Source organism: Pinus tabuliformis, chromosome 7 (assembly GCF_031772625.1).
Source record: "Pinus tabuliformis cultivar Carrire ecotype Pingquan chromosome 7, CPIR1, whole genome shotgun sequence".
In the NCBI taxonomy this organism is placed as follows: domain Eukaryota; kingdom Viridiplantae; phylum Streptophyta; class Pinopsida; order Pinales; family Pinaceae; genus Pinus; species Pinus tabuliformis.
The window spans coordinates 1534528934-1534552103 of record NC_142293.1 but is presented as its reverse complement, the minus strand read 5'-3'; the positions used below and the strand labels follow the sequence as shown (position 1 = coordinate 1534552103).

The window sequence follows — 23170 nt, the reverse complement described above, 5'->3', positions numbered from 1 at the left end:
AATACTAAATTATGCGTACAAACAGAATGGAAATAAGATAGCTTGGACAATGGTAGCTTATCTTTGAGAAGAGATGTGGCGACTACATGCCTCTGAACTAAGTTACAATGAGGTTCGAGGGCATTTTTATTATTTAACAATAAGAGAAAACCCTAAACAACCAAAACCCTAACCCGAGGAGATGTAACACCAAAAGTTTATGGGCCCTGTTGTGGTTAGTTGGGCATCCAACTTCCCGGGGTTGAAACTTGGTCATATCATCTCTGTTTGACATGTATGATACCTCATTGGAAAGATATCTCCAATGAGTACAACTACTTATTAATAAAATTTTAAGCAATTTTTCCAAAAAAACGTCATTTCGTGACTCAAAATGGCTTCGAAAGTTCAAGACCTGAAAAACTTCCAAAAATAGTAAATTATGCTACAGTTAAGGAAACATATGAAATTGAATGGGGGGTCTAGGTGGAATAGGCTGGTGGCCACCAATATTCACCTGGATCATGTAGGCATATCAGTCCACTCAAATTCAATAGCTCTCACCTAGTGATGAACTCTCTTCTTGGTCCCTGTATCCCACTGCACCAACCAAGACTGTGCATGCACTTCTTTACTCGAGCCACACTTATCCACCAGGTCAGGATTAACATAACTATAATTAGATCCAAGATCATTAAAAATGGAAACAAATCGATCAAAGAGCTTACCTTCCATATGAATAATGGATTCCTGATGATCCACCTGCTTGTTATCAAATGTTGCATAGATCCAAGGAATGCTATGTCCAACATCCCTAACTGTTTGTGCCTCCTATGCAATATACATATGAGATCTGCCACCCTATTACAACAGAAAATCCTTGTTGCGATGATCATTGCCACATATCCAATACTGCAATGGTTCTCTACCATTATCCTTATTCTTCTGCTTTTTACGCGGAGATCCATGTCCCTTCTTTGTTGCATTGAACTTCTTGTAAGGAGCCACATTTTCTTTCTCACTTGCATCCTGAGGTATTTCCCGCTTCACATGCCCTTTTCCTTTGGTCTTGTCATTACCTTTCCAATCACGCTTAAGCTCAGTCTTGTGTTTTGACTACTCATAACAATGCTTCAATTTCCCAATGACTTCCTCCAATGATCAAGGCTCTTCATACTCAATTCGATACTTGATTGTTGATGGAAGTACACTGATGAAACTTTGAACCTTCGTATTCTCATCCTTAAGATAAGGTACATACCTAAACAATTCTAGAAACTTGGTCATGTACTCTTCGTCTCTCATAGTCCCCATCATCAGCTCGTAGAACTCCTTAGCCTTCCCATCATAATATCTCTCAGACAAGTAATTCTTACTGAAGGGTATTTTGAATTCATACCAACTCCACTCCTACATCCTTATGCCTTTGACACACTTCACATATTACCACCAAATATCTACCTTTCCCTTGAGACTGAAAATAGTTATATTGGATTTCATATTCTCTGTATAATCATGCAACTCGAAGAACTTCTTCATCCCAAACAGCCAATCTTTTGCATCTTCCGGTTTCTTTATCTCTCCATCAAATGTAGGAGGATTGGCTTTCTTGAACGCATCTGAAAAGTATCCCTTCTCACTCCTCTTGTAAGGATGATAACGATGATGACCATGATGTCTATCTTAACCAGAACTGGAATAAAACCTGTAACCACTACCTCTCCTGATAGGTGTATCCATCCATCTGCCAACTCTAAACATGTCATCCGATATGACATATGCCTTCCATGAGACCTTCTACCATATGCCTCGTTTGTCCTTTCCTCCTGTCCATAATTGATCCATGGTTGTCCTTATCTCTGAAAATATGATAACCTCTGAAGGATCACTACATTGACCTTGCCTTTATTTTCCTAAGCCCTAACATGCCTTTAATATGACTGAATTATCCTCTCATTATCTATCTTGCAACATTTGATTTATATCTCCAGACTTCTCAAGGTACCTTCTATGTCAAGAGAATACTCTTCCCCTTGTTTTTCAACTGATCTATGAGGAGAGTTGTGTGAACTTTAATCCACCATTTTTCTTGTCATATTTGATCTTCTTCTTCCTACAAACATACCATGTTAGATAAACCAAATATAAACATAATCAAACATACCTTATTGAATTTCAGGGGAGGATATCTCGTCTGCACAAATCAATCCAAATTAGCATGACATACACGTATATATAAAATAACACCACCATATCAACATCATATATGATAACATAAACTATAAAATTTGCTATATACGTGGCAACCATAGCCACTACAATGCATTCATATGACTGACATGCATGTAAAAATCACATCCCACCCATACAGTCCAAGTATTTGAACCTAGAAGATTTGATACAAATTTGTAGCATGGCGCTCCCAAAATTTATTCGCTTTTATAAGCCTTGAGAGTAAATGTGAAGTGAAGTGCTACTATGAAATGACACAACCTCCTAGTTCTAGTTAATGAAAGTGGGGCCTACAATTAATACTTGCTAACCTTCCTTAGGAACCACATATCACTCAAAGGTTGAACAACCACCCCAGGTACTCAATCCCTGAGTTGGAACCCTTTCTATCTAACCTACACCTATAACCACACCCCTAACACTACTTGCATGGGGTTGTGAGCCTCCAACTGCAATCACAAGCCTTGCTCCATGCAGTTATGACCTCAGACCTTCAGTTCTATGCCTATGGACCTAAGATTTGAGCCACTTTTCTAGGCTAGCCTCCTAACTACTACCCAAAATTTCTTGTAACTTTCTAGAATCAAATTTCTCTAATGACAATGCTAATCATTCAAACTTGAAGCCAAAACTTGACCTAGACTAACTAGAACGTGCACTAGACATTTTATCAAACATATGGTAAATATGTAAGCTACAAGTCATGAATGCATATCTGAGAATAAATATTTGAAATTCATATAAATATAACCAAGAATGTCTAACATCATTTCAAGTAGATACAACCACACTAATTAGTCCATGCGTTCATAAACCATTCATTAACTTATCAAGCATAATAAGAACCATAACTAGAACACATTTTAAATCATGCGTATAACCAACATATAACCAAATTATTAACCATGATAGAACAATGATCAAAGCAACGTAACAACAGATACAAATTGTGATAGATCACAATAGAAAAATAACTCTTTTTAACATATGCAAAAGCCAACCAAGTTAGGGACTTCCATGTACCACCTGACCATATACTGATTTGAACCAAATATTTCTTTCAACCAATCACCCTCGTGCCATATTCCAAGCATGAATGTGGGATCTCATGGCATAAGCCAAGACATAAATAACCAAGGAAATCCAAAGGTCAAGCTAACCCCATCCTCAAACTACAGTGATCTCACCTAAACTAGTCCCGAGATCACAAAACCAAACCAAGCTTAGATGTCTTAGAATTCTTCACCATACCTTGAGGAATTTTCCTATCTCCTCCCACCTGTCAAGGGCTTCCCAGATAAAACCATCTCCACCCCCAACCCCTAGGAATTTTCCTGAGACCACCTCACATTGTTCCAAAACCTTCTGACAAACCAAAGCTCAACTAAAAAATGAATCCCATCACACCATGGCTATCAATGAAATGGAAAGGCAAGGCTAGAAAAATTGTCAAACCCGACAAAACACATGCCAATAACAAAAAATGAACCAAATAAACAAATTCATGAAGCATGCATTAACGCCTCAGCTAGGAAATCACACATGCAACCTGTTACCTGCAAAATATTCTTGTTGAAGTTGTTGATCCAAACTTCTCCTTTCTTTCATTTTCCTTTCTTTGCTTGCTTGTTTGCTCTCTCTCTCTCTCTCTCTCTCTCTCTTAAATTAACTCTAAATCTATACTGACAAAATCTGTGAACTGGTTCTCTGAAGCCTCTAAATCTAAACTGACAAAATCTGTGAACTGGTTCTCTGAAGCCTTTGTATTGATGTCTCATTTTTCTTCATTTTCCTTAATTTTCCTTCTAATTTCCTTAGCATGCAAATATGCGTCTCTTCACCTCCATTTTCCTTTATTTTCATAAATAAATGTCAATTAACACATCTTTTCATTTGCCAATTTCCAAAGTCATTAATACACTGAAAGTGATGTCCACTATAGTACTTAGCCCAAAATTCAATTTAGAATATGTGTCCTATGACCTTAACTTTATTTTGTCTTTATTATCCTTTATTACATAAACTTTAACATAAAATTATTACACACAACATATTTAAAACATATTCATTCTAAGACTTTTGATATGAATTAACTTCCGCCTTTTAATGTGATATAGTGGTGATAGTGATGGAATTAATTTGGAATTTTCGAATTAACTAAAATAGGCCGAAGAAGTTGAAGCACCTCTTTGAAAATAACCATATGATAAATTAAGGTACATAATTACCTTAATTCACATAATTTACAATACCAATTGCAAACAAAACTTTGTTCATCGCATCTTTGTCCATTAGTGCAAGGGTCAAATTTCTCGGGTGCGACAACCGAGAAGATAACAATAAACAACCACACTGCGTGGTCAAGCTACTTTTGGTAGAAGACATTGTTACAATATTGAAGTAAAAAATGGTTATCTACTCAATTACCAAGCCTCCTTTGAAATGTTGTCATTCGCTTATTTGGGTAAACGTGTTGCCAATTCCAGCTATTTGCTTAAAATTTTCGACTTTGCGCCTCTATCACCATGCTCACTTTGGAGTGCATCTTGAAACTACACTGCCATATCTAACTCGACCTTGAGATTGACACTCTCCTTTTAATTACACAAGGAATCAAGAAACTTTAAGGAAAAAAGTATAAGGTGATATTTATATATTTATTTTATTTGGTCGTTTGTTGCTTATAAATTTATTAAGTTAAAGAGGTTTATTTTACAACTTAGTGTGATGTGTAATGTGTAATGGTGTCTTTCAGTGATTAAAATTGAGTTGAAATTTTGTCCATGTCTGTCAAAATAAAAATTATGAAAAAGTTATAAATAGAAAAATTAAATAGCTATACAAAACATTTAAATAATGTCTGCTCATAAAAAAATTACACGTGAAAAAATTGGATCCCTTTCAGCTCATGTTAGATCCGTATTTAAGATGGATCTATGTTGGAGTATTTAGTAACCTAGAATGACTAAAAAGAATCAACAAAATTGAAAACCTTCTTTTTGAAGTGTGGAATTTGAAAAAAAAATTGCACCTCGAGTGATTTGATCTGTCTCGACACATGATAGATCCAAAAGTAAATAAAACTAAACTCACTCATTCCAATTAATGACGACAATAACACATTTTTACATTATTATTATTAATCATATTAGATCCGTATATAACTATTATTAATTCTTATAGTATGTTTATATTAAAGTGCAATGTCCAAAAAGCAAAAACTAAATGTTTAACTTTATATAGTCAATAATTTAACATAATATTAAATAAATATTTAATATCATTTTCATAATATTATATTTATTTACATCATATCATATAATTTAGATTTATGTTTATATCGCTTGGCGCAGACACGTGCGAGAGGTCACTATTAGAGGGTTGTATTCCCGAAAGTACGTCACTATTAGAGGGTTGTATTCCCGAAAGTAAAAGAGAACATACTAATAATTAAAGTTTTCAATGACCGCCGTCTGTGGGAATCGAACCCACGACCACGTGGTTAAAAGCCACGCGCTCTACCAGCTGAGCTAAGACGGCTAGCTTGTCTTGAAAAAATATTACTAGAAGGTAAAATTACATTTCAAAAAATCCTAAAAGAATCCTACTCATTTCTCATTGGTCCTTGCCTTCCCTCAAGGCAGCGGGGATTATTATAATCGATTTTCTTGCGTTTATAAGCGTCTAATTTATATTGATAAGTAGGGGATGTTTGGTCTTTAATCTTATTTCGTAGGGGATGTTTGGTATAATCATTTTAAATCATTCTAGGTTATTATTAGTTTTATATGGAGATATTTTTAATTTATGAAAAGGTAATTTAAGTTTTAATTTTTCGTAAGGGTTAGTTCAATTGATTGAGTTTTCATCGTTAAAAGTACCTCGTTATTGAGAGGTCATGGGTTAACTCTCCTTCATGTTATCGGGGTTAGGCTCTGTTAATGAGCTAGTGGGAAGTGATCTCTTCAAGTGGATCTTCTTTGAACAACATTTCTGTGGACGTAAAAGTCACCAATCTTTAGAACCAGTGAACAACATCCAAAAAAAATATTTAAAAATAATTTAACATATAAAGAACTATTGAAGATAAATCAAGTGAACTTTAAATGTTAATCGAATAATTTTAGTATTAGTTTCTTAATAATTGTTATTTTAATCAATATGGTTATAGAGTGCATGTATTCACCATCTTTGCTTTAACATATGACTAGCAATTGTGAAGCATTAGAGTAGATAATCGAATCACTAGTGAAATATTTGAATAGTTGGAAGCTTGAAATAGAGACGCTTTGCTTCATGCAAGATAATATTGTATACATCCTTTGCTCCTATTGATACTTCCTTTTATTCAAGTGCTTGACAGCCATCATAAAAGTGAGCATGATATATCTACTGAAAGACTTGAGTCATCAAGCCATCATCAAAATGAGAGAAAGTATATATGTTGTAGGATGTAACGACACTCCCACCCTTGATCTTATCTCAAGAAGTGGAAGTTGTTACCTACTTGCTTTAACCCAACCCCCAAGGTTTGTTATGAAGACGGGGTTACAAAATGCATCTTCTCTCAAATTTTTGGAATTAAATTTTCACATCACTGTCCTATACAACTCATTGTGAGCTTTCTAGCGATATAACTTTTACTACAATCTAACTTTGAAATTGAGTTATGTCATAGATGTTTTAATCATTCAAACCTTGCCATGTCACCAATTTGTTACCATGTAGCATCCACGAGTACTATAACTTAACACCCATGGCACTACCACATTGTTATTCCACTATGGTACCAGTGTATCTGGCCTTGACTGAATCTGCGTCTACACAAATGTGAAACCTCTTGACAACCCCAGATTAATCAGACCTTAGGATAACATGGTGAAGGGTTATGTTGAGCATGGTTCCACGGTAGGCTAGTCTTATAGTGCCTAAGTCATATATCTAGCTTAGGCCTTATCTGGCTATGGAAAGGTGTGTACCTTTACTCAACCCACAGATTCTCATATTCAACTAATATAACACAACAATCTAGGCCCTATTATATAGCTTATGCATTGTGGCCCCCCATGTGAAAAGTAAAAAGGGAAAATATCTGGACTTATGGACATCCGAACTCCTAGGAGATGGACAACCTTTGTCACCCCTAGATGTCTCAACCCCTGGATATGACACGAAATTCAACTAAGCATAAATGCAGCCTGCACAAAGGCACATCCTTTGCCAAACCCTCAGACTTCCATATTTTCATATTAATCGTGAAACCAATGGGAAAATCCAGTCATGGAGAGATCTAGGTCATTCCCAAAGTAGGTACCCCTACTAGCCCCAGACTTCCGGACTTCCATATTCTTCCAATACTTGTGAATGATAGTCAAGAATGATAGTAACATATTTGTAGGCAATTTCAAGGAAGATATGGAAGATCAACAAGTGTATGTCAACATTCACAAGTCAGGATTGTACAAGGTTGCATGTAGGTATCCCGCCTTCCCATGCGTGGATATCATTCATTGGGTTTTCTCACGTACTGATCCCGAGATGATGACATTGAGAAATACAAGTGGAACACAACTTGCCACCTTCAGGACATAAAGTTATCATCAAATTTATCATTTTCCACAGCCGGTGAACTACATGGATGCATTGTTCTTCACTCCCAACTACAATGTAAACTCTAGATATATCATGAAGCATTGGATAAAAGAGCCATCAAAGTTCAGGATGACACCCAACCAAGTCTACAAGATGAATTCACTCAATAAGTCTTACCAACTATTAGTCATATTCGCATGTCACTTGTATGGTCAAGAGAGCACATAGACCTTCTCGTAGAGTTGGGTTGTTATGTTAGATCAGTTGGCAAATGAAGGAATGCCTTTCAACTAGTCAAACATGTTATCGTTCTAATTCCCGGAATCCACGTAAGGATGGACAAGCAAGATTCCATATGTTCTTGTACCTACTTGATTCAATCTATGCCCAATAACACTTCCTTGGCATAGGTTGGACATGGACACTAGCAGAGGAAGTTGTGAACATTTATTGCAATTTTCTCTTTGAGTGTAGCGACCGAGCAGTCATGGTGAGGTTGTCTGACCACTTCATCGCCCCGCTGTATAGCATGATATTTGAATAGTATCCACCTTGCATGTCCCAAGAAGAGATGCAGGCATTTCTTAACATTGGAGATTGATATGCCTCACTCGGTGGCACCTTCATCAAGATTTTCAAAGTAGAGAAGCCTCCGCATGAGCTACTGAGGTTTGCCACGAACAAGCTAGCCATGCAAGAGGTTGCATACCACATCTCCGTAAGGTTATCAGCAAGACGCACAAGAGGAAGAAGGCACCATGGCCTACTTTTCCTTTGTGGATTGGGTTGTATGAGATATGTACCTTGAAATATGTAGATATTGAGATCGAATACTCGAAGAAGTTTGGGTTCGACACCAAGAGCTTCAATCTGTATGATCCCCACTACATATGCAAGAACCACTGTGCAAAGGTGTACTAACCATGGATCCACGGGGCATGTCATTAGCCATAGGAAGATCCTTGGAGGTATTTCTATAACTCCTCTAGGCTCAATTAATCAATCAACATGGTTGTAGAATGGAAAGAAGCACTGTAGGCAGTACCGCCACAGGAAGCAACAACAATAGTAGCAGTGAGTAGAAAACGGGTGTAAGATAAAGGGGAGAGGAAGATCGTCGAGAGGGCAGAGGCTGAGCAAAGATACAAGTTCAAAGAAGATCCACTTGTTGAGAGAGTATCTTTGGAGATAGATGTAAAGAGGTGACAATGTGAAAGGAGAGTAGAATGGAAGAGAAGATAGAAGCAAAGGTTGGAAGAGACAGAAAGGAGATTGCAGGAGATGAAGAAGAAGTTGAAAGAAGAACAATATCTTAGGAGGAGAAAAATGGAAGAAAGGCAGAAATAGCAATAGGAATAAGCACAAGGCACACTGATAGAGAAAAATGTGTAGATACAAGTTGAGATAGCAGAGCAGCCTGCAGATGAAGAAGAGCGTGAGCAGGTCTAGTTTCAGGAACTTTCTCAGCAAGTTGAGTAGTTGGGTGAGGCAACCGACATGGAGATAGAATAAGAACTATAGGATCAAGACACTGATCTCATGCTGAGAGCATCCGAGGTGTTGCCACAATCTTTGCCACCTTTAGAATCATAACCAGTCCTGAGCGAGCAAGGAGAAGTTGTTCTCCTTGATGATGATCCGGAGACAGATGTGTACAATCTGGATTTTGACAAGACACAACAGAGGATTGTACCAAATGATCATACATCACCTACACACACAGAAGAAAGGGTGATTGTACCAAATGTTAGAAGACATCCAGTTTCCATGGTCGAGGCTTCTAAGGTTTATGCAAAAGCCATGAATTTAACGGTCATGTTCTTGATAGTAGAGAATGATCGAATGTTGAAGGACTTGCAAGAGGCCAGGCAGAGAACATAGAATTCTGCAAGATTCGCCATGACAGAGATGAAGAAATAAATAGTGGTGAAGATATCAACTTTGGAGGCCACCATGCAGACAATGTATAACAGGTTTGTCACCGTGCATAAAGTTATTGTCCATCTATATGGTTTTTAGTAGCAGTGCATGCAAATAGCCCAAAATATCAAAGATATTCACACTTCTATTATGCACATGTAATATTGGACAGTGAGGTACAAGGGAAGCCAACTTTTCTTACACAAGAGGATGAAACTAGAGGCTGAGCTAGGCAAAGCATGGATTCAAAAGTTGATCTAGAACTATGAGCGAGTCCATTCGCTCATCACTAGCATTGAGGCTTCCTATGCATGGTTGTTCAGTAGTCTATATTTCATAGTGAAAGCGGACAAGATCCCTTCCATCGAAACCCTCACCTAGGCCAAGAGGGAAAACCAAGTCATAATGGATGTCGACAAGTACATAGATTTGTTGATGCATGTAGCCACTAATGATGACTTGCAACTTAACTCGAAGAACATGCAAAGGTAGATCAGTGGTCCAACCACACTCAAGACAATGATGCACATGCTTTAGGAAGAGTTGAACAGAGGTTTCAGAACCATATAGTCATGTTGTACCGGCTGCAACACCCTCTGAAATTTTGGCCCGCATCCAATTTCGAAGCCTCCTTTGAGAGTTGTACTTGATGACTACACGCACTTGGGTTCACTCCGTGAGCCTATGTGAATATTTTCACCCACCTTTCTTGATCATTCCACCGACAACTTTTGCATGTTGATGTTAATGCCATGCTTGCGACCATGTTCTGGTCATGCACAAGGTCTTCGCTTCGTGTGTACTTGTTTTGTTCGCTATGTAAACATTCACTGCGCTCACACATGGAGTCATATACATTTTCGCACAAGAATCATTGCAGTTATCCAACGATCAATCACAAGCATCGCACTTGTCGCTCACACTGCCGGTCAGTCATGTTGAGCATATGTGTCTAGATGGTTTGAGTCATCTCGTTGTCAAGTCATGTAAGAGTGTGTTTGCAAGATCATGTATGCATCTTTTCACTCGTTCACACACTTAGTCATTTTGCTAAAGTTTTAATGACCAACTTCCCCTATAGCATCCGGACCTTCACCCTGCCATCAACTCGATCGACTATCACCCAGAACAACAAAAAAGCACCAAGCGAGCCATTTCAAGTTGTGTTGCCTGCAAGTTGATCAATCAACCTTCCTGGTGATCAACCAGAGATTTTGACCTAATAGTCACCCCGGGACTAACTCCGCTCAAAACTTTCATAGAGGCTGCAGACCATGCCCACTTCGCTCATAGAGAAAGTTGCACAGACAGGCCAGATAGACACCTAATGCGGTTCTTGTGTCCATCCGAAAATTGCGTAGTTTTTCCAGCTAGCCCAACAGTCAGCCGACCAATTGCTCACCCAGAAAACTACACAATTTTCATGAGCAAGCCCTTTGCTACCCAGCAGTCTGCTCAGCTCAGAAACTGCACGGAGGTGATTAGCAGGGCAGCCTCCCACATCAGCGCAATTTTCCCCGTCGATAGCTCCTAGCTGCTGACTACTAGTTCCCTCCAGGAATTGTGCAGTTTTTGTTGCCAAGGTCCCAACAGACAACTGCCAGTTCCCTCAAGGAATTGTGCAGTTTTGGCTGCCAGGCTCTCGCTTCCCGCTCCTTCCAAAAATTACGCAGATTTTGTCTTCCTAGCCTTCTGGCAGCCCAAACTACTCCTCTCAAAATTTGCACAGTTTTTTCCTCCACCTGAACCAAACTACATGGACATTCACTATCGATCTAGATTTACCATCTCCATCACCTAGTGACTTCTGCATAGTTTTCACCAGCAGTGCCCAGGGCCTCCATCCCAGCTCATAACTCACAACCTTGTCTCCTCTCCTGGTCATGGTAGACTCTGAGTTTTACAGACTTCATTTCATCTCGTCATGAGTGACTGCATATACAGGTACACAAACAAACATGGCACGATGATATATGGGATGAACAAAGGGAGTACATGAAGAAGGACATGTTCACCAATGGACGAATGAGCAAGCATGCAATATGTATTCACGGAAGGATGGACGAACGAACATGCACTCTTCGCGAATGGGTGAACCTGTCAGCATGCCAACATGTAAGCAAGGAGCAACGTGCAAATGCAACATCAAGCGAACCAACGACATCGAAGACTTTGTGCACTTTGCCATGCGGAGGTGAAGTTGTGACACACCATGAAGACATCCATCACCCAACGACACTGCAGCTTGACATGTACACCAATAGCAGCACGAATGTACCATCACTATCATTTTGAGTCCCTTCATGAGTAATGTCATCCACATATCTATTGTGGGCCATACTCTCAATCAATGTAATGTAACGTGGAAGTCCAAGAGACCCACTTGTCATATGAAGAGTCATGTAAAGTCGAAAGGTCATGGAAGTGAAACAGTCATGAGAGAAGTCGAACAGCCACAAGGGTCAGTTTCACCCTTGACTATAAATATCCCCTCATTTTTACAATCAAAGGACTTTTTACCTCGGCTCCTCCCAGATAGCCTTGAGAGATTGTAATATTTTCTTTGAGGAGTAATTAGTGGCTCCAATGCCCTACATGTGGGGTTAGTGATGTATGGTGTAATGATGTTTCTTGGAACTATCGCTTAATTCAGAAGCCTGCTAATAGGCCAACACATTTTCACACATGTGTTGTAACTGTTGTAAGACTAATCTTGAACACTTGTAATACATGTTTCTTTAACCTGTGTTTAACACTTGAACTCATTCAATTGTTGTAATACATATATATTAATGAAAACATGTTGTATGAGCTGTTAACTTTGTCCTTCCCATGTTGATTACCTCCCTGAACATCAGACAAAACTTTCACGTAAACTTTCTATAACGACCGTCACACTCACATGGACTCCTCTGCTGTGTGTTGTACATGTTATCTTTTCTTGTGTGTTGTGACTTCCGCATCCATGTGGATTGCTCCTTTGGAAGCTACACACATCCTGTTGTGTTGTGTGTTCCTAATAAATTTGGGACTTCCTCTCATCCAACTCGGAATTCACTATCACCCCCTCCCTCTGCAGTGAAAGAACCACTGACACAAGTAACACTAGCGATCACCAGGCACGTGAACCTCACTACTCGAAGACAAAGCATACCACTCTCCTATGCTAACAAGCAAGAGTTAAGGCAAAAGTTTAAGATAATGGAAATCAGGCCATCATATCGGATGGGAATCCCACACCAAATGGTGTGAGGTATAGTTGGGACTTCATACTGGGGTGATCCCTAGAATGTTGGCGGGTCCCGCCAGTTGTTTATGGATGAATGTCCTCTCACACTCACTCATCAACCATCTATTCAAGGAAGTAACTCGCACTCCCTCTCACCTACGCGTGACTCTGCAGTTGGTTACTTCTTACCTCCCAGGACTAAACATGAAATTCCATATCATCACCTTCACTTTGTTTGTCCCATAACCCACCCCATCACCCACCAGTTCGCGAAAGTAGTCGGACTAATCCTAGGAATACAAAATCTTCCATACGCATCAAGGAAGCCAAAAACCACTTCCACAGGAGTTGTTGTATCATCAGTGGAAGAAACAGTTCTTGCCACACTTGAAGGTCTCGAAGAAGCTATTGAAGATGGAGAGGAGCCTCTGATCTTCTGACAGGGAGAAAGAGACACCATTGTAATCTTGGGATCAGACTTCGATAGAGGAGGAAGAGAGGAAGGCAATGGAGGAGGCGGAGGCGGAGACGAACCAATAGACTCAGAGTGAGAACTGTCAGATTTAGAAGAAGAGGAGGAGGATGAAGAATAAGAATACATGGATATCCATAATATAGAATGGATGACATAGGGACCATTAGCTCTCCCGGGTGCTTTTCAGAAGATGGCAAGGTGAGAGGAGAGAATGAAAATCAAGTTTGAACCTGACAGTACAGTGAAGGCAGAAGACCATCTAGACAACTTCTACTTGCAGCTAAAAATCCTTGTGGTGCGACACAATCGTTGGGTGTGGAGCCTGATTATCTTCTATATTCAAAGGTTTCAGTCCGATGTATACCCCAGGAAGACTGTACACCCCTCCACGTGCCACGGGGGGTGGGGGGGGGGGTGCGGGGGGGACTTGTCAGCGCCCTTGAAGCTAAAAATAGATGTAAAATTGCCTTGTAAAAGTCTAGTAATTTCTAGTCAATCTGGGCCGTTAATTAGGCAGATGATCTAACGGTAGAAGTTATGTTTAATTTAGGGATTTTTGCCCTAGAAGGCAACCCCTCACTATATATGAGGGAGTTGTATTGCATCTATGTATATCTGATTCTGTGTGAGGAAGAGAGAGGAGATTGAGAGTGAAGAGGGAGTTACAGCGGATCTGCTGTAGGTTGTATCTCTTTAGTTTGTTGGATAATATAATAAAAGAAGGACTGGCTATTTCCTCGTGGACATAGCCCAAATTGGGTGAACCACGTATATCTGTGTCTCTCTTGTTTTATTCATTTTCTGTGTTTATATTTCTGTAATATTTTATGTGTTCCATTGCTCTGTAATGTATAATTTTATAACAACTAGTATCATAGCTGAAGGTCTATTTGGCTGAAGAAAATAAACTCGCAGGAGAGAAGGGTTCCTAGTTCGAGTGGGAGAAATGGCGGAAGATGGTAGGTTTAGGGTCGAAAAATTTAACAGCCAAAACTACCAACTGTGGAAGATGCAGATGGAAGATTATCTGTATCAGAGAGATCTGTACATACCATTGAGCGGAAAGACAAAGAAGCCGACGAGTATGACAGACACAGAATGAGATATTCTCGACATAAAGGCACTTGGAACAATATGGTTGTGACTAGTAGCATCGGTAGCGTTTAATATTTCAAAGGAAACGACAACACAAGGTTTAATGTCGGCATTAGCCAAACTATATGAAAAACCCTCGACGTCAAATAAGGTATTTCTTATGAAGCATTTATTTAATATGAAGATGTCAGAAGGTGGATCTGTTGTAGACCACTTAAATGATTTTAATACAGTTACAAGTTAGTTAAGTTTTGTAGGGGTAAATTTTGATGATGAAGTTAGGGCTCTGTTATTCTGTGCTTATTGCCAGAATGTTGGAATGGTTTAGTTATGGCCATTAGTAACTCTATCTCTGGATCTAGTACTTTAAAGTTTGATGATGTTGTCGGTGCAATCCTTAGTGAGGAAATGTGACGGAAATCTCAGGTGATACATCAGGTAATGCTTTGACTGTAGAGACTAGGGGAAGAAAAATGGAAAGAGAAAAGAGCTCTAGATATCGCAGTAAGTTAAGAAAAGGTAGATCCAAGTCCAGATCAGGTATAGTGTGCTAGAAACACGGGAAGAAATGACACCTAAAGAAAGACTGCAAGTCTCGGAAGGGAAACGAAGGAGACACACAACAAGAAAACAATCATGAAGCGAATGTAACAGGTGATGTGTTGCAAGATGCTTTGATTCTTTCATTAGAAAATATTATTGATGCGTGGGTGGTAGATTCAGGGGCCTCATTCCATGCCACACCTGATAAGAAACATTTTCATGATTATGTTCAAGGAGATTTTGGACAGGTTCGATTGGGTGATGATAAACCCTGTAAAATCGTTGGAATGGGTACAGTTTTCATAAAACAACAAAATGGAAATCAGTGGCTATTGAAGAAGGTAAGGCATGTTCTAGATCTAAAGAAAAATCTGATTTCAACAGGGCAGTTGGGAGGTGAAGCTTGCGTAAGTACTTTCACATATAAAACTTGGAAGGTCACTAAAGGATCCTTGGTAATAGCGAAAGGAGGAAAGGTTGGTACATTGTATTTATGTGATGGTATTTCTAATTATATTAATGCTTTAACTTCTACAAGAGAAGATACGACATTGTGGCATCATAGGCTCGAGCACATGAGTGAGAAGGGAATGTAGATTCTTCACTCAAGAAATTTGTTACCATGTTTGAAGCATATTGATTTAAAATTCTATGAGAATTGTGTTTATGGAAAATAGAAGAGAGTCAGATTCCTTAGAGTTGGGAAAGAAAAGAAGATCGAAAAATTAGAGCTGGTGCATACAGATGTATGGGGACTTGCTCAGGTATCATCTCTTGGTGGCTCTCATTATTATGTTACTTTTATTGATGATGCAACCAGAAAAACCTGGATTTATTGTATTCGAAATAAATCTGATGTATTTGATACTTTCAAGAAATGGAAAGCTTTGGTTGAAAATGAGACAGGAAAAAGGTTGAAATGTCTCAGATTGGACAATGGAGGTGAATATTGTAGCAAAGAGTTTGATAGGTACTGTTCAGAGAATGGAATTCGTAGAGAGAAAATAGTTCCAGGAACACCACAAGAAAATGGTGTGTCAGAAAGGATGAACACGACAATCATAGAGCGTGCAAGGTGCATGAGATTGCATGCAGGATTCCCTTTATAATTTTGAGCAGACGCTGTAGATACTGCTATTTATCTAATAAACAGAGGGCCTTCAAGTTCCTTGGATGGTGGTATTCCAGAGGAGGCATGGACAGGTAAAAAGGTAAACTACTCATTTTTAGAGACTTTTGGTTGTGAGGCCTTTGTCCACATTAATAAAGAAAATAGAACAAAGCTTGAGGCAAAATCAAAGAAATGTACCTTTATTGGATATGGTGTTAATGATTTTGGTTATCGCTTATATGATTATGAAAATCAAAAAATCATTAGGTGCAAAGATGTAATATTCAATGAAAAGGTCTTGTATAAGAATCAGTTGCAGGAAAAGAAACAAGAAAAAGAAAATAGAGAATACATAGTGCTGGACGATATCATAGGAAAAGTGGTGGTGCCTGAAAATCATAATGATCAACAACTAGAACAACAACCACAATAGCAACAAGCACCTCAAACACCTGAAAGTGGTGTTAGAAGATCTACCAGGATAAGTAGACCCCCTGAACGATACTCTCCTTCATTATATTATGTATTGTTGACTGATTCTGGTGAACCAGAATGTTATGAAGAAGTAGTGCAGGTAGAAACCAAGAAGAGGTGGGAGCGGGCCATGAAAGAAGAGATGTACTCCTTAGCACATAACCAGACTTGGGACTTAGTCAGGTTGCCTGTAGGTAAAACAACATTGCAGAATAAATGGGCTTACAGGCTGAAGGAAGAAGATGGAGGAAAACAGAGGTATAAAGCTAGACATGTGGTGAAGGGGTTTGCACAGAAGAAAGGTATTGATTTTGATGAAATATTTTCTCCTATTGTTAAAATGACTTCAATCAGAACTATTTTAAGTCTAGCAGCAGTTGAAGATTTACATCTTGAGTAGTTAGATGTAAAGACAACCTTTCTCCATGGGGATTTGGAGGAAGCGATATATATGCAGCAGCCACAAGGATATGAGGTAAAAGGGAAGGAGAAGCTAGTGTGCAGGTTGAAGAAGAGCTTGTATGGCTTAAAACAGGCTCCAAGGCAGTGGTATCTAAAATTTGATAGGTTTATGTCTGAACAAGGTTATACTAGATGTCACTCTGATCATTGTGCTTAACTAAAAATGAAAAATGATGGCAGCGATATTATGTTTTTATTGTATGTAGATGACATGCTTGTTGCAGGTTCTAACATATAGGAAATAAATGTGCTCAAAAGAAAATTGGAAAACTCATTTGCAATGAAGGATTTGGGTGCTGGAAAACAAATCCTTGGTATGAGAATAACTAGAGACAGGGAGAATCACAAATTAACATTGTCTCAAAGTGAGTACGTAGGAAAGGTGTTGAAAAGGTTTAATATCTAGAATGCAAAACCAATTAGTATACCTTTCGCTAGCCATTTCAAATTAAGTAAGGAGGAGTCTCCCAAGACTCAGGAAGAAATGGCTCATATGTCTAAAGTTCCATATGCATCAGTAGTTGGAAGCTTAATGTATGCAATGGTCTGCACAAGGCCTGATATTGCACATGCAGTGGGAGTTGTAAGTAAGTACCTGAACAATCCAGCAAAAGAACATTTTATGGCGGTGAAGTGGATTCTCATGTATTTGAGAGGTACCACAAATCAAGCATTATGCTTTGGTGGTTCAAACATTGCTCTACAGGGATATGTTGATGAAGATATGGCAGGTGACAGAGATATCAGGAGGAGCACTACAAGATATGTATTTACTGTATGTGGAACAACTATCAGTTGGGTTTCAAAAATCCAGTGTTGTTTCACTTTCAACAACAGAACCAGAGTATGTTGCTACTACAAAGGCTAGTAAATAAATGATTTGGTTACAAAGGTTTCTGGATGAATTGGGTAAGAAGAAGGAGTTGGGTAGGTTATACAGTGACAGCCAAAGTGCCATACATCTTGCAAAGAACTCTGCATTTCATTCCAAGACTAAACATGTACAGCTCAAGTACCATTTCATACGGTCAGCATTGGAAGATGGACAGTTGAAGCTAGAAAAGATACACACTAGCCCCAATCCTGCAGATATGTTAACAAAAGTTGTAACCAGGGAGAAACTGAGAATCTGCTTAGTTTCAATTGGTTTTCAAGTATGATGAAGAAGATGAGAAACAGTCAGGTCTAAAACAGAGTCATTGTCTAGCAAATGAAGCAATAGTGGAGTTGCTATAATCAGTCTCCAAGTGGGAGATTGTTGGGTGTGGAACCTGATTATCTTCTGTATTCAAAGGTTTTAGTCGGATGTATACCCCAGGAAGACTGTACACCCCTCCATGCAGGGGGGACTTGTCCCCCCCTGCGGGGGTCCGGGGGGGTAAATCCCCCAGTGGGGGTTCAGGGGCAGTGCCCCCGAAGCTAAAAATAGATGTAAAATTGCCTTGTAAGAGTATAGTAATTTCTAGTCAATCTGGGCTGTTCATTAGGTAGATGATCTGATGGTAGAAGTTATGTTTAATTTAGGGTTTTTTGCCCTAGAAGGCAACCCCTCACTATATATGAGGGAATTGTATTGTGTCTATGTATATCTGATTCTGAGTGAGGAAGAGAGAGGATATTGAGAGCGAAGAGGGAGTTACAACGGATCTGCTGTAGGTTGTATCTCTTCAGTTTGCTGGATAATATAATAAAAGAAGGATTGACTGTTTCTCCGTGGGTGTAGAACAAACTGGGTGAACCACGTATATCTGTGCCTCTCTCGTTTTATCCGTTTTCTGTGTTTATATTTCTGCAATATTTTATGTGTTCCATTGCTCTGTAATATATAATTTTCTAACAACGATGATGTAGCATGTAGACTATTACCATATACCTTGGACGGTCATGCTACAGCATGGTATCACAACCTTCCGATCAACTCCATACATAATTGGGTTATGTTCAAACATATGTTTCTTGAGAAATTCGCTGGTGACAAGACCCCAGCCATCCTGCTTAAAGACTTAGGAAGCTTAAAGATGGAGGGGAAAGAAAATGTCAAAGACTCCAATCAAAGGTTTTTGTGCATCTTGAACAAGTTTGTAGCGGACAAGAAACCTCATGACTCCATCACTATTGACTACTACATGTTCGCATTGCTGACCATCATTGTGCAGTTCGTCAAGCGAGCTATGAAGCCAACACTACTAGAAAACTGTGAAGAGGCAATCATTGTTGAAAAAGACCTGCACGCGATTAGAGTCATCCGAGATGATGAACCAGAAAAAGACTCCAAAGACATGAGCAAGAAGTCCCAAGTGATGGTGAGCAAGGGTAGAGACAAATAGCCAAGTGATATCGAAACCCTCACTCACCTCATGAAGAAGTTGACAACAGAAGTGTTTGAGCTCGAACAACAGAAGATAGACACTTCTGCGGACAACCATTTGCCCAGGCAGAGGCAGGGAAGCATGTCATCAGGTAGCAATCATCTCCTGACCCAAATTGCGTAGAGATTTGTATTACAACTCGATCGGTGTTCAAATCCTGAATTTTTTTCATTCCATGAAGTTCGTCACCTAGAGAATTCATGTTTGGACTGGAAGCGAGTAACAAACTTGGTACGCAGTCACATACACGAGATGGACAACAGTATGCATGAATAGACAGAAGATGTGGATAATGATGAATATGTTGCACCTAGTGAGCCATCAAGTTCTGGGCATGTGGTTAACATTTACCACTACTCGCAGGCAAGGCTAAAGACAAACACCGAGAAGCAGCCCCAAAAGAAGGATGCCTGTTACAATCTCAGAAGTAAAGGGGCTCCCCACATAGTTGGGGAAATTCAAGAAAAGGTTAGATTGTTGATGAGGAAGTTTGACCCACAAGCCATCCCAAAGCAGAAAACACAAAGAAAGCCCGAGAAGACAGCGGTGGACAAGAGTACATCCATGAGAAGTAAATTGCAGAATGCTCCACCGAACAACGCCATCACCAGTCTTACCCCAGATGCCTCGGTGAGTCTACCCCCTCTAGATTACAACATCATGGATGGCATGAAGAAGATGTGTGTACAAATCAATTTGTTTGAGCTAGCTAAGATCCATAGTCAGCGAGACATCCTGTTGCGCGCATTGGGACAGACAACAATGGACAATGCAACCTCTTCTAGAAATGGAGCAAGAACACCTCTCGGGTCACTTTCAACTGTGTTGAGCACACTCCAGATGGAAGAGGCAAACTCAGTTTTCCCTCCATTCTTGCTCTCATTCGAGATATTCAACTGCAATGTTCACAATTGCTTGGTTGATTCTGGCGCGACAGCTAATGTCATGCCATGCTCCATTGCCAAGAAGATCAATGCGCAATGGAGTAAGATATCCATGCAGATCATCCAACTTGATCAAATAACTGTACTATCCATTGGTTAACTGTGAGATGTAATCATCTGAATATCCAGTGATAACCGATTTCACCAATGCATCAACATCGTTGTTGTGGACATACCGGAAGCATATGGTCTATTACTTAGCAGACACTAGTCCAACAAGTTGAACAGATACTTCGCTACAGACTGGTCACACATGTGGTTTCCATACAAGGGCAGGAGAAATCAAATCCAAGTGATAACTGAGAGGTATATGAAGCACAATGCAACTCCCATTAATGGCTAGAACGGGCCGTTGGATTTTGCAGAACTCATGTTTTGCAACTGCCTCCTGGAATAAACATTGGGGTGTTATCGTGCACAGCTAGCTCCAACCCCACCAGACACGCTGTTGGGTCTGCTTCCTTGCCCAACTGATCGTAATGAATCATGTACAGTACATTGTACAAACAATAATAGTAGTAGTAGCAACAAAAGTAGCAGTAGTGCAAGCACGTTGAACAGTCGATGCACAAATGAGTTATGAACCATGTATTTTGATGGATCAAAGGCACATGATGGCTTGGGATCTGGTTGTATCTTGGTCAACCTAAACAACTGAAAGCACATGATTTCAAGCCACTTGGATTTTGAGTGCACAAAAAATGTTGCTGAATACAAAGAACTCGTGTTGGGCTTGCAAAAATCCATTAGCCTCAACGTGGTTGCACTCAAAGTGGTAGGTGATTCAGAAATAGTGGTCTGACAGGTATGTAACACCATTCATTGTTTGTCACCTCATCTCAAAAGTTACCAACTAGAGGTATGGTGACTGATCTCTAACTACCGAGCATTTACTATCAGTGTTGGGCCCAAAACATGTATTGTAGCTGCCAATGCCTTTGCCACCGCAGCTTCTATCATGTAACCACTTGGCGATAGATGTACTAAAATTTTGTATAAGCCTTTTGTCTCTAATAACATAACTGAGCTATGCATTTTTGGTGATGGTCAATAGACACTGCACTCCATGAACAACATCGATGCTTTCAAGGACACAACAACTGATGAGGATGAGAACGAGCAGCCCCTATAAACTGTAGCTGATGGCAGGAAAGGCAACCTCATCCCCAAGGGTGTGATTTCTCTCTGTTAGCACCTAAATCTACCTTAGGCTGAAGGAAGGCAAAAATTAGGGTAACCACAAACCACGCTCAGTCTGGTAGCTAGCCCTACCAGAGCAGGAGAGGGCTCTCTCTGAGTCACGCTCAGCGAATGGATAGGAAAAATGGTCTGAGATGACTTACAATGCAATATTTACCTTAGGCTAGTAAGTGAAAAGGGATTTTGGAAAAGATTTTATGAAGTGACCGAGCTTCTGGGATGTATATGGGACTGGCGCTCAGCAAAGAACATAGAATCGAATATGAAGGCACAGATTATTCCGTGAGGCAAGGTAGGCGGCAAGCGCAACAATTTCATCTTAAGGTAACGTGGAATGGAAATATTGCTGAAGAGAGTGAAAAGGGCATGGTTGCATGAATCCTTTTCAACAGAAGAATAACACTGCACATGAAATTTTCCCACAGGCAGAGAAATATGAATTGAATTCTACCTAATCTCACTTAGAAAATTTCACTGAAATGAAACATGAAATGAATTATGAAACATAACAAGATACATATGGAACATAAGAACACATTTTCTACACTCACAACCACAAGAATCTCATGAAACAGAGCCGCTGCCTTTCATTAATTCTCTGTCAAAAATACACAGTGCAGAAACAGAGTTTCTTTCCCATAGTCTCCCAGAAGTTACAAGCCAGCCAACCCTTTGCAAATAACTTGAATACAATATATAGAATGTGTGAGGAAGAGGTAGAATGCCCAGGAGTTGGTAAGTTACTCAAATCATTATGAAAAGGAGATGGAGAGCCAACCATCAGCTATAAGTTCAGCGCTCTCAAGCATGACATTTGGCTGGGGTGACACTTTGCATTCTTTTGCCACTTGGATAGATGCCCATCTGGAGAGAAAACTCTTTAAATGCCACCTTTGGTGCCAAAAAAACTGAAGTGTAGATGACCAAGCCCACTTGGAGAAGTCGCGACCCGAAATTTCGTGAAACGGGAGCAAATTGGCAGTTTTTTCCCCTGTGCGCCGCGCCAAATTCTCTGTGCGTCATGCCACTTTGGAGCCTATTTTGGGAAACTTGCAGGTGTCAAAAATGTTCCCAAGTGGGCTTGTTGGAAATACTGTCCTATCTACATTCTAACCCCAGTGGAATTTCTCAATTTGGTGCTCATTTACCCCTCCAAATATTCATTCTCCCAAGACTGCTTTCTATGTGTCAAAAAAGTGGCAGAGAGGCCATTTTTGGGTGTTTTTTGACCTTTAGGAGACCCAGATCTTGTCAAAATTTCTTGCCTGGACACCAGTAGTAGTAATTTTCAATGCTAAATCCAAATATGCAAGATGTTCCTCGATTAGAGTCCTAGATTTTTAGCGTCGCGCCAGTGGCGTGGCGCACAGGGAGGAATTTCCTATTTTGTGTCCAAAAAATTTGCCTGTGACCAAAATTTGCCCAAATTTTTTGAAATTTGGGCTAGAGGTTCCCTATGAAGTGCTATGTTGTGCCAAGGAAGCCTCAGCGAAGATTCGAAGCCGATCTTGCTCCTTTGCCTCCTTTTCCTCTTTTGTCGCTTTG

The 23170-nt window shown here is 39.7% G+C and overlaps 1 non-coding gene across 1 annotated transcript; it reads right to left on the bottom strand.

Moving 5' to 3' along the window:
* Positions 1-5678: 5678 nt before the first annotated feature.
* Positions 5679-5751, bottom strand: TRNAK-UUU (transfer RNA lysine (anticodon UUU)). The gene has a single exon. It is a non-coding gene; the product is annotated as a tRNA-Lys (tRNA).
* Between the last annotated feature and the right edge of the window lie 17419 nt (positions 5752-23170).